Source organism: Balaenoptera physalus (genome assembly GCF_965194825.1).
Source record: "Balaenoptera physalus genome assembly, chromosome: 1".
Classification (NCBI taxonomy): domain Eukaryota; kingdom Metazoa; phylum Chordata; class Mammalia; order Artiodactyla; family Balaenopteridae; genus Balaenoptera; species Balaenoptera physalus.
Window position 1 is genome coordinate 127131089 of NC_138882.1, and position 18805 is coordinate 127149893.

Sequence of the window (18805 nt, forward strand, 5' to 3'; positions counted from 1 at the left end):
AACACAGATCTATCTGACTTTGGAGCTGGTGCTGTTTAAGGTTGTGCTACACTAAAATGCTTAGATGAATCTGAGACAGTTTATCCATGTATAAAGTTATGTGGATTTTTAAGAAAATTTCTATTATAAGGAAGACATTTGTGGAGGTTAATTCTTTTATTATTGTACCGAGTCTCATATTTTTTTATTTTTGCCACAAAAAAGACCAAATCGACATATGTAAGTAAATTTGAATCTTCCACATCACTTATGCTTATAGATTATTTCATAACGTTTGTAGTCAATCTTTTAAAAAATAGTGTTACAATGATATAATGAAATTAATCTATCTATTTTCTCCACCAAAAATTGTAATTGTTTATTAAACAACCACCCTTTATGGGCACCACAGTACAACAAGAGGCCCATTTGAGAAGGTATGAGTCTCAACTTTTGCTTAGTACACCAGAGGTACTTAATATTTTTTTAAATTAATTAATTAATTACTTTATTTATTTATTTTATTTTTGTCTGTGTTGGGTCTTTGTTTCTGTATGAGGGCTTTCTCTAGTTGCGACAAGTGGGGGCCACTCTTCATCGCGGTGCGCGGGCCTCCCACTATCACGGCCTCTCTTGTTGCGGAGCACAGGCTCCAGACGCGCAGGCTCAGCAGTTGTGGCTCACGGGCCCAGTTGCTCCGCGGCATGTGGGATCTTCCCAGACCAGGGCTCAAACCCGTGTCCCCTGCATTGGCAGGCAGATTCTCAACCACTGCGCCACCAGGGAAGCCCATAAATATTTTGACTGAATAAATGATAAAAGCATCTTTGAATATGGCAAACATAGGGGATTCAGCAATAAAACAATACATCCAAGTTTAAAATTAATGGCTCTGATATTTCCAGTAGTACTTAAATGTAAAAAGTTAATGGGTTAAATATGATAAAACTTATAACTGGGCTTAGTAAGACAATTTCAACAGCACAGTTGAACAAAAATTGGAAGGCAACTGTCATTCTCCCACTTCCTCTTCTACCCCGTTTGCAATTCAAAGAGGAAACCATATTTTATTAGGTTCAGTTTTATTTCTTCTGGTGGTCACCTTCAAAATTCTACACAATATGCTGCTATGCTTGTTTCTTGACCAATAGGGGTAATCCTTTATATTTCCTGCATGCTGACATTTTGTGCTAAGGGACAGTGCTAAGTGAGCTGCCTATATTGTCTCAGTTAGTGCCCGCTGGGAATAAATACTGATGGTGTTAGTCACATCTGAGAAGCCCATTCTCCTTTCCATTGATTGCTTTATATGACATAATTTTGACAATAATTTATTAAAAGTCCTCTGGGGGTCTTTAGGGAAAAGTTTCTTTATTCTTTAAGAGAGGCACAGAATAAGGTATAATCTCATACTCACTGGACATTTTTGTGACATTCATGTAATAGTTATGCTGCAACCATCCTGTGACTATACATGAGGGTAGGTTACTCCCCAAGGGTGGCAGGTTGGAGTGATGGAAAGAGCATGAGTTTTTGAAAGTGTGAGGTGTTCAAATAATCAATTCATCCACCACCATTAACAAAGCCAGGTCTGAACATGTTCCAAAAAATTGAATTTACGTTTGACTTATACTCATCAAACCACAGGCTTCATATTACTCACAAGGTAATATGATTTAGTGAAAAAGACCCAAACTCTGGAGCTAACAACCTGGTCTACAGTACTCAAACATTTAAATTCTCTGTCATTTCATCTGTAATATATGAGCGTTGAACCAATGCTATTTAACATATGGGAATCTGTGACTTAGGAAGACACTTAGTTTGGACATGATTATAAAGTTAAAAACGAACAGCCTAGTATTACTAACAAGTTAGTATATGTTAGAAAGTTCACAGATTTAGAATCTAGAAGTCTTGTCTTCATATTTCCAACTTTTACTTGATGGAATTTCTTGAAACAATAAAAGAACCTCTCTAAGCCTATGTTTCCATATGTGTAAAACAGGTATTATGATACACTTTTTACAGGATCAAATAGGCTAATATACATAAAAGTGTTTAATGGAATTTCACTAATTCATTCATTAAGAAATATTTATAGTGTCTACTATACGTGTCAAGAACTGTCCTAGGTTCTAGGCAAACAACAGTGAACAAAACACATTAATAGGCATAAATCAGTTCATTTATTGACCCCTGACCAGTTCTAATTTGGTTTATGGGTTATAAAAGCAAACTTAACCATTTAACCATGAGCTGATTTTATTACATTATAAATGTCTGATATACAGAACTGAAATACTACAAAAGAATATACATTCTGGGTTCTTTTAAGTGCATGATCATGGAGATCAGGGATTAGAATTTACATTTTTAAAACATTGTCTATGCTAGCCTATACTTGTTTAATTGAATTATATAATAGTTGTGAAAGATTCTTGATAAATCAGCTGTGCTCTCATTTCCCCTTGCTGCCAACAGCATGCGTTTTTAGAAAAGATTGGCATGCTTTACTCAGTGTCCATAACACAAAGAATTAGGAGAAAAGATGAGCTCATATTATTGGATTCTTGACTAACATACACTAAACTTCCCAGTTTCCATTGCATAGCTTCCTGGGAGTGCATAGCCCCTTTCCCAGTTTAATCCCTCCCACCTCGGAGACCTACCAGAAACTCTGTTAATTGCCCATTCTTGCTCTTGCTTTTGACTAAAGTGACAAAAAGATCATCTGGTAAAATCACACAGGGGAAAGTCTAGTTAGTCTTTAACATTTCTCTAATTTTATTAGTCATTTAATTCTGCTCCTCTCTAACACCTCCAGTTCTAGATCTTCAACCCTTTCTTCAGAGAAGTACATGCCTAACTGTATGGTCAGGCCACTAAAGATGGCTGTCCTCTTGCTCTCTGTACATCCCCCTGCTCTGCTAGTGCCTGCCTCACCTACACCCTACTCACATGACTGACCTTCCTACATACTTGACCCAGGCCCCAGCTAGTGATTATTCTAGCTTTAGATCAGAACTCTCCACTATGTTTATCAAAGGGGTGGTGAAGGGCGTGCCCCTCTACTGGTTTCCCTGGTAGCCAATGAGGCAACTTGTTGTCAATTCCCCCTATAACTGGCAATCTCTCCTTCCCCTCCAGGAGTGAAGACTGCTACAATGTGCAGCCCTGCACATGGTGGGGTGTCACTCCAGGACCTTGCTTCAGACGTAAGATCTCCCTATCCATTAAACCACTGATGTCTCTGTCAGTGATTCTGGGCTCTTTCTTCAGTCTTAAAGCTGGCCTGTATGGTGCAGCCCAACATGCACATACAGTTGTGTAAGTTCAGTCTTGCTCAGCAACTGCTAGCCAGAGTTAGAGGTGAAGGTGAAATCGAGCCCTGTGCCCAGCCAGTCATGAACCTAGGACCTGAATCCGATTTTCTGCCTGGATTCCATGTAATGGCCTTTACCTTCTCCTTCCTATAGTTAAAAGGAAGAAAGAAACATGTATGTATAGTCATTTTTACAAATCAGGTCAGAAAGGTGTTGTGTTGCTACCTATTACAAAAATCTGGGGGTTTTTTGGCCGATATTGTGTCTCAGGATATTTACCTCTTGGGTAATGTACCAACCTGAGGGCCAGGTTACTCAACTTGGGTAATGTATCAACCTCAACTATAGCTGATCTGATGGGTATCAGGGAAGAATTGAGATATGCTTGCATGTGCTGCCAATTTAGCCTTGCAATGAATTATGAGTTTTATAAATTCAGTAAGTGTTATTTTCTTGGCAGTGATTCAACTTGTCAGGATTTAGAAATAGCCCCCCGTGCCATTTCATGCCAACTGCAGCATTTTCTCTGCTTCTCCCTTGGCAGGACTGGCCTGAAAGAGCAGGGAATGTGTTCTCCCAGGACAGAGAAAGAACTAGTAAATCAACACCTCTACCTGTCATATTGATTTGCAGACCGTTTACCATTTACCTGCCTTCACTTAATGGTTTGGGGGTTGAGGGTGAGGGGTGGGAAGGAATAGAAATAAAAAAATAAATGTAAATAAATTTCAGGTTTTTTCTTTTCAGTCTTTGCACTCACTTAGAATTGTTTAACTGAATTCAGAGAGAATGGATCACAATGCAAGTGCCTGGCCCTTTGCCTGGAGCAGTTTGTAACAGTGAACTTAAAAGGTAAAGAACTTTTGTTAGTGGAAGCAACCTAAGTGTCCATAGACAGATGAATGAATAAAGAAGATGTGGTACATATATACAAGGGAATATTACTCAGCCATAAAAAAGAATGAAATAATGCCATTTGTAGCAACATAGATGAACCTAGAGATTACCATTCTAAGTGAAATATGGCAGACAGACAAAGACAAATACCATATGATATCACGTACATGTGGAGTCTAAAATATGACACAAATGAACATATCTATGAAACAGAAATAGACTCACAGACATAGAACACAAATTTATGGTTACCAAAGGGGAAAGGGGCAGGGAAGGATAATGAGAACTTTGCGATTAGCAGATACACACTGCTATATGAAATAGATAAACAACAAGGACCTACTGTATTTAGCACAGGGAACTATATTTGATATCTTGTAATAACCTATAATGAAAAAGAATCTGAAAAAGAATATATATATATATATGTATATATATAACTGAATCACTTTGCATACACCCGAAACTAACACATTGTAACTCAGCTATATGTCAATTAAAAATTAATTAATTAAAATTAAGTAAATAACAAATAAATAGAAAAGTTAAAAAAAAACTTTTGTTAGTCTCCGGAATTTGTGTCATAGCTTGCATCTTCTGGGACCTGGGGTACAACTACGGGGATACGTGCCAGCCCACAGTGTCATGGCAATGGTCCTTAGCTGCACTCTAAGTGAAGAATCATCATTGACCTATATGCTGGATTCCCCAAAAATCACAGAATAACAATGAAATTGGTATTAATAAAATAAATCATAATATTAACACTAACAACAATACCTAATCATGATAAATATGTTACATTCACTATCTCATGTAATACTCAACACAGCTCTGTGAGGTAGGCACACTTATTGTGCCATTTTAGAGAGGAATAAACTGAAGCTGGGAGGTTAAACAAGTACCCCAGATTTTACAACTAGAAAGAAAAGGAGATATAAGAAAAGGAACTGAAATTTGAATTCAGACCAGAAATACAGGCTGCATGGTTTCACATATGTTTTTACATATGTTTTGGTAACAAACAAAAACAAAACAGAAAAACAGATAAAGAAATAGCTGTGGAATTTGGTAATAATTGCCACAGAGGTGGCACACCCAGTGACAACATTTTTATCTAGCTGATACCCCAATCTGTCAACAAAGAAAGAGAAATGACAACCACTCTATTCACTTTAGAGAAGCATATCTCCTTACTGTTAAAAGCTTTCTGAGAGAGTTGGCTTTGCCCACTGCTTCCCATGGAGAATTTTAGAGTGCAATGAAAGCCTTTTAATTAAGCTGAGATATTATAACGAGTATGCTTTGACTATTTACACTGAACACTGTTGTTGAGGCAGAATGTTTCTTCTTTTTCTTTTCCCTGCTAGTTTCTCAATGAAAGTGAAAGCACACAGGCAAACAGAACACAAAGAAGGAAATAAAGAGATGCTGTTTTCTGCCCACTTAAATTCCCAGGATTCTAGTTTATGCAAAATAGAGGTGGCTTGGGCTGTGCATCTGAGCCTGTTCCTTTGCATCTTTCAAGGATCTGCTCTTTGCCCTTTGGTGCTCCTGTGGAGGCTCTAGCACACATCTGGTATAATTACTCCCCTCTGCTCCGATGTGCAGACACATTCACAGACTTCCTCTGCTGACAGAAATGGCTTTTTAAAAGAGTTCATGACTCTGGTAATGAGTTTAAACATTGAATGTAAACAAGACGTACTCTATACAGATGAGCCCTGCTTACTTATTCAAGAAGAATATTATAAATTACATTTTGTTAGTGTGCTCCAGGAGCGAAGCGTCTTTCAGCTGTTGGACTAGGAATCCTTCTGCCTTAAGTTTACTGGAGAAAGCTCAACATACGATATCAAAGGCAAACAACAAACCTCCAGTGACAAAGCTTTCTCTAGTCTCAGTCTATTGCCTCACTCAAGGACTCTGAGAATTCTCTAAGTCCCCGGGTTATATTTTAGTTAAAAAAAAAAAAAAAAAGAATTTGAGGTTCTGAATTCCAGTGTTACTTCTATCATTTGTTAGCAATGTGAACTTAAGCAAATCATTGATAATATTTTCTCTTCTGTAAATGTGGTCAAATAACATCTTGTCAGATAACCCTTTGGAGCCATTGAAGTTATCAAAAGAGAAGAATATGTGAAAATCTTTCTGAACTATGATGTTACATAAAAAATATGCATTGCTATTTGTCATCCAAAATATGTGTAAAAACTGTGGTGGAATATTAAGAAGGAAATCCTGGATTTGTAAAGGAGGGGGGAATTGAGACACATAACCAATTTAGGCTCAAGTTTTAGATTCTTATAAATCTTATGCACTGAGGAGAGCAAAATAATCACCAGGGATAAGATGTTTATTCTAAACACTGATGGTTCAGTCCTAGAAGTCAGTATTGAGTAAAACTGGGGCAATATAAATGTCAGAACAGAGTGCATGTAACTGCAATGCCGGTGCATGTTGCCCCCAATGCATTCTATGTGAATCCAAAAAGTTTTAATAAAAGGAGTCGAAAGTACTGATCAGTTGGGATAATGAGCTGATTAATATTTCTATAAAATTGGCTGAAGAATCTAAAGAGTTTTATACTTGGTTGAGGTTGAGAACATGTGAGAAAACAGACTTTAGAATACTAACAGCTAATATCAACTCTAGCTCCCAGAGTTTTAAGAGCCTGCTAGGATGCCTAACAGATTGTTTGCCTAGTAACATCTTATATGTCCTTCCACTAATTGCTAAAGTACACTTGATTTAATCAAACTCAATAGTACTATGTAAAATGGGTTTGGAATTTAGTATTAATCCTATTGTTTGTTTTGTCCTACAATCCAATCCAAATATTGAGCCGTCATAATTAGAAATTTTAATATAATAATTTAATGAAAATAATTACTGAGCACTCTTGTCTGAACTTAGACATTTTAAAAGAAATTATTCTAATAAAAGTAACATATAGTTCATTCTCTTTCCATTAGGTAAACCACTGGATTCTCTATTCAATAACTTATTGTCTAAATCTTACTTTAAAAAACTCCAATAATCTATAGATAAGAGATATCTAAAATATTTGTTAGTAAAATAAGAGGAAAAATCTTTTCTTTCTTTAATCCATGTCTTTAAAATGTACAAGGAGGTAGGTCAAATCAAATGTAATTGTCTGGGCCTCATTCTCTAATGGATAGACTTTTACACCTTAGACCTAATGTGTATACATAGGCCTCTGGGAAATAGCATGGTTTGTGAGCTAATGATGTGCATTGCTAAATATTTTTACATCAGAGTGACATTTATAAATTATATTTTAATATTACAATTATTTTAGATGATTGCCCCCAAAGCCCTTTTATTTTTAGAAAATATAAAGCATGCCTGGCCCACAGACACTCAGAACCCAAGATGTTCCAAATTGGACTCATTATCTCTCCACCCCCGCCCTAAAGCTGCTGCTCTTCTGTGTTCCCTTGCTCCAGTAATGGGGCCACTCTCCTCCCAGTCACACAGGCAAGCAAACTTCCATCATCTTTGGCTCCAACCTCTCCTGACCCTTTAAATCTAATAAACCAAGCCCTCTCAAATTTATCTTTGAAATGTCTTTGGAATTTGTCCACTATGCTTCATCCTGACCATTCTTTCTATGATTCAGGCCCTAATTGTCAAATGCCCTAACTTATTCCAAGGGCCTATCTATGAAGCTCACAGGAACTAGTGCATTCTATCTCCAAAATACCCTCTATACATTTCTAGCATTATTCTTTTAAAACACAGATATGAAGATATAACCACTTGGATGCTGGAAAACATTTCTGGCAATAGCATTTTACAGACAATGGAATCTAAATTCCTTAGCAAGTCACCAATCCCTTCATTTTTTCTTGCCCTATGGGTCATTTTTCCCTAACACCTTATGTTCTAGCCCAATACACCACTGATCATCTCCAAACATTCTATATAATTCTTAGACAATTTCCTTTGAATGAGTAACCATTGTTACCGTCTACTCATTGGGAACACCTAATCATTTTTGCATCACAATTCATCTCCTTTGTGTCCTTGGGAAGGATTAATTATTTTTGCCACCCAGATGCTTAGCAGTTTGCTTATTCCTCTCTTATAATTCTTACCACAATCTAAATGAGTTAAAATTTGTCAGACATGAGTTAGTTAACCCCAGTAAGCAGAGAGCTCTTTGTATGCAAGGGTCTGATCTCTTTAATGATTATATGCTTCATATTGCCTTTTCCATAATAAGTCTCGGTTACATATTTATTATTAAACCTTTTAAAATTGTTTTGCAGATTACTATTGATGCTCTTCATATTGTATCATGAAAATAGCATTTTCTTAGCAGCATATCTATGTTATCTTTGGAAGAGATCAATACAAATCAAGCCTTAGGAGAAAATACCCAAACCTCCTGACATGACATAGAATATTTTTTATCATACCTTTGCATTTGGATAAGCCCTATACATTTAAAAAGCCAAAGGAGCGTACTTATGTTGCAAAAATGTTATGTTTCCTCAAAAACCTAATGAGAAAATATAGAGACAGATGGAGTTAAATTGGCTAATTTTCTGCCCAGCTGCCTAGATGAAAAATAAAGATGCACTGACCCTATGCTTTTGTATGCTAAACTGTTCAAATATTCAGTCTCCGTTAGTTAACCATTATGCCAAGGTTGAGTGGCCAGTATCTGGATTAGCAGACACTATTCACCTAGCTGTCCCTTTTGTTCTCAGTTTTTAATGTGAAGGAAGAGAAATCTAAAAATAGAACAAATCCTTGCAACTGGCTTGCATTCCTGAATATACAATTAGATCACTGTAAAGTGACAAAATCATATCACATTTATTTGAAGTGGTTCAAAAATAATAGATATATTTTTTAAATTGCTTGTACTTGTTTCCCTTTTAGACCTTCCCAATCTTTAAAACTCTTAGCTGCAAAAAAAAAAAAAAAAAAGTGCCAATTTACCCTTTAAAAACTAGGCAGCCGTGAGATTCTTCTCATGTTAAAGTAAAATGAGAACTCATTTCCATTTTCACAGGTAGTTCAAGCCTCAAACGACAACTTCAACTCTCTATATGTTTTAATATTGTGTGCGTGTGCATATACACATTTTGCGGAACTCCTTCTTAACAATATTTTAAGTGGCAGTAATTTGTGTGTGTGTGTGTGAGAGAGGAATCTTTCTTCTCTCTAACTTGCCCCTAAAATCATCTTAAAAAGCCATACCCTCTCAATCTCTCTTCTTTAATGGGCCATTCTTATGGGATGTCATTTACATTCTCTGAATTTTCCCTTCTCTTCTACCAAAGACTTACCTGTCCCGTGACTCTACATTCATCTGTAAGATTAGAAAATTGTCAAATTGACAGAATGTTTTGTGCACATGGTGATTTTTAAATGTTTCCATTATATACCATTAAAAGATTTCACAGAAAACATTCCAGCTCCTATGAAAATCTGAATATTTAATAACATGTATTCTACCAAGCAGTAGTCAGCTGGAGCTGATGGGATGTGTATCATTCAGGGGTGAGTCAGGAGAGAGGAAACACACCAGTTCTTTACACAGGAAAATTTAATATAAGAATTATTAGCTAGACAAGGGATAAATTACTAAGGGGCAAAGAGAAACCTAAAGGATAGAAGAGTAGCATCCAAAAGTGTTTAAGTTTAATTAGGTCGGAAAAAAAAAATGATACAAATGAACTTATTTACAAAACAGAAACAGACTCACAGACTTCGAAAACACATTTATGGTTACCAAAGGGGAAACAGAGGGGGGATAAATTAGGAGTTTGGGATTAACATACACACATTGCTGTATATAAAATCAATAACCAACAAAGACCTACTGTATAGCATAGGGAACTCTACTAAATATTCTGTAATAACCTATATGGGAAAAGGATCTGAAAAAGAATAAATATATGTATACGTATAACTGAATCACTATGCTTATCACACCTGAAACTAACACAACATTGTAAATCAACTAGACTCCAATAAAATTAAAAAAAAAAAAAAGCAATAACATTCACATGAAGCAGTCATTATCCTAGGGCTAAGGCAGAGTACCCAAGGAAGAAACAAATCTGGACAAGCATGCCCTTATTTCCACCCCTTGATTTTTCATTGGGGAGGTGTGATCATGGCATACTGTGTGGCGAAGAAGTTTGCTAAAGTGCCAAGAAAGGGACTGGAAACAAACAAACAAACAAACAAAAAAACACCTGCTGGACTGCCAGCAAGACTCACTAGGAAGCCACCCACTGGGGTGTCAGAGAAAAACTAGCTGGAGACTAAGTTCCATTGAGTTCCTGCATACTGCTGGCTGTCTCACATTGCAGAAGCAAGAAGAAAAATACTACACTAGAACCTGAAAGAGATGCCTCTTCCTCCTGCAGTGTCTTTTCAGTGCCCCCTTTGATAAAGTTTAGCATCGTGCCAGTTGGCAAAGGAGATGGTAATGGGAACCAGCCCCAGTGTTCTTAGACAGGGCAAAGAAGGATGGATTTAGAGCTGAGAGGCAGTAAACTGGTAACTGGCATAGAATATATACTCTAATTGATCATAATTCCTCCTCTAACTCCTGTAAACATTTGAGTTGAGAGCCAATAACCCAAAATATTAGCAGCTCACATAGTGTGAGTTTCATGTCACAAAGAAAGACTTTTAGAAATTGGAGTCTCTGAGACTCAATCAGTAAACATTTGGAATTACCAGCATTGCTGACATATAAGGCAAAAACAGTACAGAAAACATGAAGCCACTATATATTGACCTAAAATGTGTTACTTTACTGTTGCATATTAAGATACCCAATGTGAAATAATTATATTAAATTGAAATATGTCTATATGATCTGACCATAGTTCTATGTCAGCTTTAAGGACATTACCACATCTTTTTGATATACTTGGATACTTTTCCAAGAACTTTTTAAAACCTGAATTTTTGTTTGTTTTAAAAGTTGTTTTCAATACCTGAATCAAAAATATTTGTTTCATCTTTATTTCAAATTGCTGTTATACCATCTACTCACAAATCTTATCAAATGTTCCCTGGCACTGGTAAGGTATGTGAAGTAAAAGTAAGAGATTTTGAAATTGCTTTCTCTTTCCTTGGATCCTTTGGATGAAAGGAGACACCAATTAAAACTGGTATTTAAAAAGAATAACTGATATTTTGGAGCTGCTTTCTACCTTCAAGAAAATGAAATGTGAAGTCTTTGAAAATATTCTGAGGAGAAGGCTTGGAACTTTTGCCTCTGGCTTCTAACCACTGTTTATAGTCTTCCGAACCTAGGCAGGCAATGAGCCTATTTCTTCCATGTATTCAGAAAAGTTAACTGGATTGATTTTCAATAGATGTTATCTTTTGCCTGTGCCTTTAGAGGACCTTGCAGGTACTGATAACAACTTGGCAACACATCTGTCATTTATACAAGAACAAGTCAAGATAATACCAGGGTATCATACTTCTATAAAGGAAACTAGAATCTCCCAGGATGGTAACTAAGATGCTTAACTCACAGTTACAAGTCAATACTGACTTCTGACTGCCTTTGACAGGTTCAGCATGTGAAAGAAGAGTTTTAACCAACTAGAGATACCAGGCACAGGAATTTCTGCCCGGAGTTAAATGAAAAAAGTTATTTATTTCTTTTATTTCCCTAAGTTGTGTTGATAAATACTAGATAAGCTCCTTCTGAAGATAAACTTTATTTTATATATTTATTTATATATTTTATATATAATTTATAATAATATAATTATATATATAATTTGTTTGTTTTTGTTTTTCTTTTACACACATATGCTAATATAAGGAATGCCTTTTTCTGAGTATCACTGTACCAACTTTGAAAGATGAAATACTGAAACACTGAAAACTGTAAGTATCTAGAATAATCTCTATTTTCTCTCATTTGTCAATGTAAGTGTGCCTCTAAAATATATAATGTTAGTATCCCCTCATGAAAGAAAGCAGATATAATAAGGGCATTATCTTTTGTGAAAGAAAATAATTTGTGTAGCTCTAAGAAACATAGTCTGCAATATTCTCTACATGCTATTGGAACTTAGTATTTTTAAGAACAGAAACAGGAGTATAAAAATATAACAAACTTCAAAAGCCCTTGTGACAGCATGACTCATATTGTATAAACGTCCTTGATCTCCCATTAATAAAGAATCATTTCTGCAAACCTGAGGGGTGAAAGCTTCAAGGTTTAAATTTTAAGGGCATTCATTTTAATGAAAACTCTGAAAGAAACAAGGTAGTGTTGAGGCTGATGGGAGATTTAGCTTTAGTTCGCACTCAGGTACTAGAGTTGCAGATTCCTGACAATGGGTAAAGAGTACCTCTCAGGTATTTATTTAGTTAAAACATTCTAACGATTGTTTAACTCATTTATTAAGTATCTTGGAAGGTCTCTGGGGCTGCATAAGACATTTAAAAAATTATTGTCAGAGTAATAGTGCCAATGGAAATTCAGTGATTGAAGGAAGCTGAGGTGTAATATCCCTGAACCTCTTTAATGGGTTTCTTTGAGGACTTGTAAATCACCCTTTGTATAAACTACTTGCACTAACCTATAAAGAGAAATGTTCTGCTTGCATCTCTTAAAAGCAAAGTTGTATGGATGGCAAATTTGGATGCTGTTATAAATTGAGTTCACATACTCAGACAGATAATGAAATGAATATTATCATTTTGCAATTACTTGAGATTGTAAGAATTATTGGAAATAAAGAGAGGAGAGAAAGAGAGAGAGAAACCAAGTGATGCTATAGAAATATGGTCTCTGATACTCAGGCTTCTTACTATTGATTTATTATTTATGTTTCTGTTTTCTTGTCCTCAATTATTTTCCATCCAATTTTCTCTACATAAAATACATAAATATTAAGAGTTGAGCCAAAAGGGTTACAATTTAGATAAGGATATCCACTTGGTTTTATCATCCAGCTCTGTAGCAATCAAATTTAAAAAGATATTTGGAAAATATGCTAAAACGGAAAAGATATTTTCTGATTTCAACATTCATGGATGTCCACTTAATACTCAAATTCTTTTTCAACTGTAACTGTTAGTTAATTCATCCTGTTTACAAAGTTAAAAAAAGGATGTAATAAATAGTAGTATAAAATGAAAGTCATTACACATTATTTAACATAGAAATGAGGTTAGTTCTGTATGTAACTTAAAAACTTAATTGAAATATATATTTCTTTTAGCATCTATTATATATCATGGTTGGTCAAAATCTTAAACTGACCAAGTAAACTACATTTTGTCTCAAGATTTCCTGTATTAATGATTCTTAGTAAATAACATTAAAGGAGACTCGCTATAACAGGCAGACAATGAAAATTGGCAGCGGATGGATTTAAAGACCAATGTGAGCTTGGCTATGAAAATCAAATATTTAACAATTTTGCTTTTTGAGGAGCACTTAGATTGTTATCTAGGTGGCTTTCCTATTTGCATACCAGTTAGGTAAGGATTGAGCTGTGTGCTTTTTGGTGTGTTAGTGAATAAATATTCCCTAGCAGATTTGTGAAACCTCATGTTTCCTATATATTTTACTTAATATGTGAGGGTATGTTCCACCCTGATGGAATTGAACTATTACTTAGAGTCATCTAACAGAACTTCATATCCAGAATGGTTTATTTTAGTAACCTGTAATGTTGTGTCTAAGCTGTGATGCGTGCTCACAAATGAACAAAAAATGGACTTATCAAAACAGTTGTTTCCCATTTTTAATGTTCTTCATTGGTAATTCTTGAATTTTTAAGAAGGAAGTGCTTTCAGATATGAATGATTTTTTAACTTTGCTTAGTTGTTTCTACACCCAGATGATTAAACTAGTCAGTAAACACTCCAATTCCACAATATGTTTTTCAGTACTTTGTATACCGAACTAAATATTGAGAGCCATGTAGTAAATTTTAAACAGTATGCTGAATTTTCTGTTGGCCTCTCAATGTCTTCTTTCCTCCCTCCTATGTTCCCCCATCTTTCTTGGAGGCTGGAGACCAGTGTTTCCAGGCTCCTTTGCCATCTGGTTCCATTCATCAATGAGAGTCAATGAGTGATATTAAGAAGGCAGAAGAGAAAGAAAAGCCATGTTTGTCTTGACAATAGCAGGCAGGCAGAAAGGTTGTGGCAGAAGCCTTCCTGTATGTAGTTTCACAAGAAATTTTCTGATTCATTTCACCCACTTCAGTTCTGCAGGTTGCTGAGATTATTGGTGAAGGTTCTTTGCAATTATTGTATTATCTGATTTTCTGAGCTTTAAAAGTGTTTTCCACGGTCTGCTCTTCCAATCATTCCAACAGTTTTATTAGCTTCTATTCCCCTGTATTTAATTCCTCCCAGCATGAAACACCTAGGAAGATTTCTGTTTTCCTGACAAAACCCCAACTTAATCAATTGTTTCCAAGTAAAATTAATCTTTCAGTTATTAGATACTTCTAGAATTATATGACTAGTTAACTATTTTCTCCACCCCATCTCTCTACCAACCTATGACATTTTATAAATCCTATCCAAATTCACAAGAGCATTGATCATGTAATTTTCTTCTCAAATAATGCCAAATACTGCTACCTGCCCACTTCACTTACTGCCTCTTATAAAATAAAAGTCAAACTCCTTAGTCTAATGTTAGTTTTCTCCTCATGAACCTGCTTTTTCAGTATTATTTCCCACTCCTTTCTTTTACATATCTTATTTGCCAGCCAATTTGAACATTATGGATTTACAATTCACCCCAGCAATTTTTAAAAATTACACTACCATTGTTTCTATCATTTAGTCAACTGAAACTTTCATCACTTGCCAAAATTCATCCTGATGACATATCAAAAAGGATACCTCTTCTATGACTTTCCAAAGTAGATGCTATATCATTCTCATTTCATATTTCTAGAAGTGACTAATACTGTCCTTAGTCTTTGGGTCCTAAATACTTATTCAGATTTCCTTATAGCATACTTCATATGCTTCAGTAATAATTAAGGTTTTTTTTTGTTTGTTTATCTTATCTCCCTAAATCTGAATGCCTGGTACATAATTAGTGCTTAATATAGTTTCATTGAAAGAATGAAAAATAAATAAATAAAACAACATACTAGATATCATAAAAAACAACTTTCAACCAAACATTTTCAAATGTTGGGTACAATATAAGAAAATAACTTTTTAAACATATAGGTAATAACCATAAATTAAGGAAAATCCCACCCCCACATTAGAAAACCAGGAGGTATGGAAAACTCAACCAAAAGAATATAACTTAAAGTTATACTGGAATCTGACAGTAATAAAAGCAATCTCATAGTTAGAATTTATTATCCAAATTTATAAAAACAAAACAAGAAAAAAGCCTGGGAATCAGCAGAAGAAAATAAAAAACAACATTATAGCAAGAAAAAACTTTAGGTACTGAAATGTCAGTTAAATGATATACAGTAAGCTTTATTAAATCACTTACAAAATAAAAAAGAATAAAAAACACCAAAAAGCCTAAGATTTAAAAGTTAATCAGACTGAAGTGTTTACCATTCCAGACCTCAATTAGGAAATAACTAAATGATGTACATCGGAAAGAAGGGATAGAGTCCAGAAGGACAATTTGAAATGCAAAAAGTATGAGTAAAAGAGTTGATAAGAAGGTTGATAAAGCTTAACTAAGTTCATTTTATAAACAATAATAAGGATACCTAGTTTGGAAAATAATTTTTAAAAAAACATTAAAATTAAAATGTTGGACGATAAGAGTACTCAAGACAAAAAGAGTGGTCAGAATTCCCAAGGCCACTTAGAGTAGAGATATTTATTAATTTAGATGTATAAAGTTAAATATGTTCATCAAAATACTAAATGAAGCCAATTAAAGAATTGAAAATAAAATAAGTACATAAATTCCAAAGCATCAGGGGAAACACAGAATTAACAAAGGTATGAAAGGAGAAAAATAAAAGCATAGAAATTGTGAAACAAATTGAATAAACCAAATTAGATGGTAGAAACAAATCCAAGTATATTAGTAATCATAATAAAACATAAATAGACTAAACATACTTGTAAAAAACTAGTTAGAATGAATTTGTTAAATCTTATTATATGATCTTTACAAGAGACATATGTATATAGCACAGAGAAATATTGAAACACCAAGTATATGGAAAAGTGATATCAGGACAATACTAAACCAAAGAAAGATGATATAGCTCTGTCAATATCAGATATATTAGACTTTAAGGCAAAAAAAAAAAAAAAAATGCCTAAAAAACAACAAGGTCATTGCACAATGACTCCAAATATATCATAGATAAAAAGACAGAAACAGAGCTAATTTGACAAGTACATCAGTAAAATGGGCACATTTAAAACATATTTTGGTAATTATTAGATGAAATAGTCAAATTTAATAAAAACTAAAGATTTAAACAGCACAATTAAACATAATTTAGCAGATGTATATACAGAACTTTGCACTGAAGAATATATTAAGACACATTTTCTCAGATGCACACAACAAAATTGATAAAAATTGACTAAATACCAGTCTCAATAAAATACCAGTATTTTATTGTATCATATCATAGGCCATCAGGTTATATAGGCTTGGGAAGCATGAATACAGTGTTAGAAATGAAAAATATATCTTCAAAAATACATTTGGAATAAATGAATAAATATATCTTACTGCCTTCCATCAGTATTTAACTTACCAATATTTTTTATTATGTACTTATTTATGTTGTCTTCTGTGGGGCATGATTAGTCTAGTTTAATCCTCTAATGTTAGGTCACGACGCTAATATCGGGTCACTACATTCACTTCCATTGGACATGACCCAGAGCAAAGTACCTCATACCTAGTAGTCACTCAGTAGGTATTTGTGATTGATTAGAAGGAGAGGGAAACACAAACAGCACGGTTTGGGTGAGGCCAAAGACTAAATCCTTTTCATGTTCAGATATTTAACTGTACTCCAAGCCACTATGTTTATTTCTTAAATTCAAAATGTTCAAAAGATACATCGCTATTTTTCCCTTCAAGCTTATTTCTCTCCGCTTTCTTCTTTTCTTCTGTCAGTGAATAGAATTGTAAACTCCCAGTGAAAATGCCGTCCAACTTAGAAACTGGAGGGAGGTTTCATCCTCCTTTTCAATCTTCCCACTGGTTAAATCTCCCCTATATAGATGTAATCTCTCGGGCTTCCCTGGTTGCGCTGTGGTTAAGAATCCCTTGCCAAGGCAGGTGACACGGGTTCGAGCCCTGGTCCAGGAAGATCCCACATGCTGTGGAGCAACTAAGCCCGTGCGCCACAGCTACTGAGCCTGCACTCTAGAGCCCGCGAGCCACAGCTACTGAAGCCCGCGTGCCTAGAGCCCATGCTCCGCAATAAGAAAAGCCACCGCATTGAGAAGCCTGCACACTGCAACCAAGAGTAGCCCCCGCTCACTGCAACTAGAGAAAGCCTGCGCACAGCAACGAAGATCCAACGCAGCCAAAGATAAAATAGATGTAATCACTCATCATTTCTTATCTTGATTAGTGCATTTGCAGGCTAATAATTCTTTCTGTTTCTAGTTTTGTTCTCTCCTAATACTTTATTGTACAACCAAAAATAATCTTTCAGGAAAACAAATCAAAGTATGACACACTTCTTAAAGATTTCTTTTAATTCTCATTACTTACAAGATAAATTCTAGACTCATTTATGCAATATGTAAGATCTTTCAAGAGCTGGTCCTTTTTCAGTTTTCTAGCTTCAAATCCTCCCTTTCTCTCATAGTCATTAAATCAACCTATAGAATTATGCCTTTTTTATACCTTCCATGTTGCAAAATGCATTCTCCTGACTTAGGGTGCCAAATAAAAACTGCCACTTGCCATCTGCCTCTACAAGGATTAAGTCACTAGTTGCTGCAGTTGCTGACCTTCTTTAGGGTGGAGATCAGGAATGAGGCACTCTGTGCTCTAGGAAAAACTGGCAGAATAAGCCTTCAGATTGCTAGATATTTTCAGGAGAAGATTTTATGAGTCCAATTTCTTGCATCTTCTCATATCTAGAAAAGCACTAAAATCATTAATGAAGACATCTGCTCCTCATGACCAGCATCAACCTTCTGCCAAAATGTGTGCCTAATTGCATGTACCCCCTTCACCAAAACCACATATGGACTGACCTCCCCCCCCCCCCACCTCTTCAGAGCAGTTCCTTGGAGCTATCTGAGAGGCTGTCTCCCCGGCTATAGTCCTCATTTTGCCCCAAATAAAACTTAACACAACTCTCATATTGTGCAGTTTTTCAGTCAACAAGGGCCACTGCTCAGATAGCCCCTCTGCTTGGAAAACCCTTCTTGCTTCTTATTCCACCCAACCTTGTTAATTTCTACATTGTGATTCAGCTCAACACCATCTCCTAGAAGGAATGTGTTTGTAACTTCTGCTAATTCAGGTGCTTTGCCATGTGCTACTTCAGCACTGTGTGCATAGTTCTATGGTAATTCACATCCCTGGATAGATTATTTCCCCTTGCATATATTCACCTCTAGACTGCAAGCTCTTT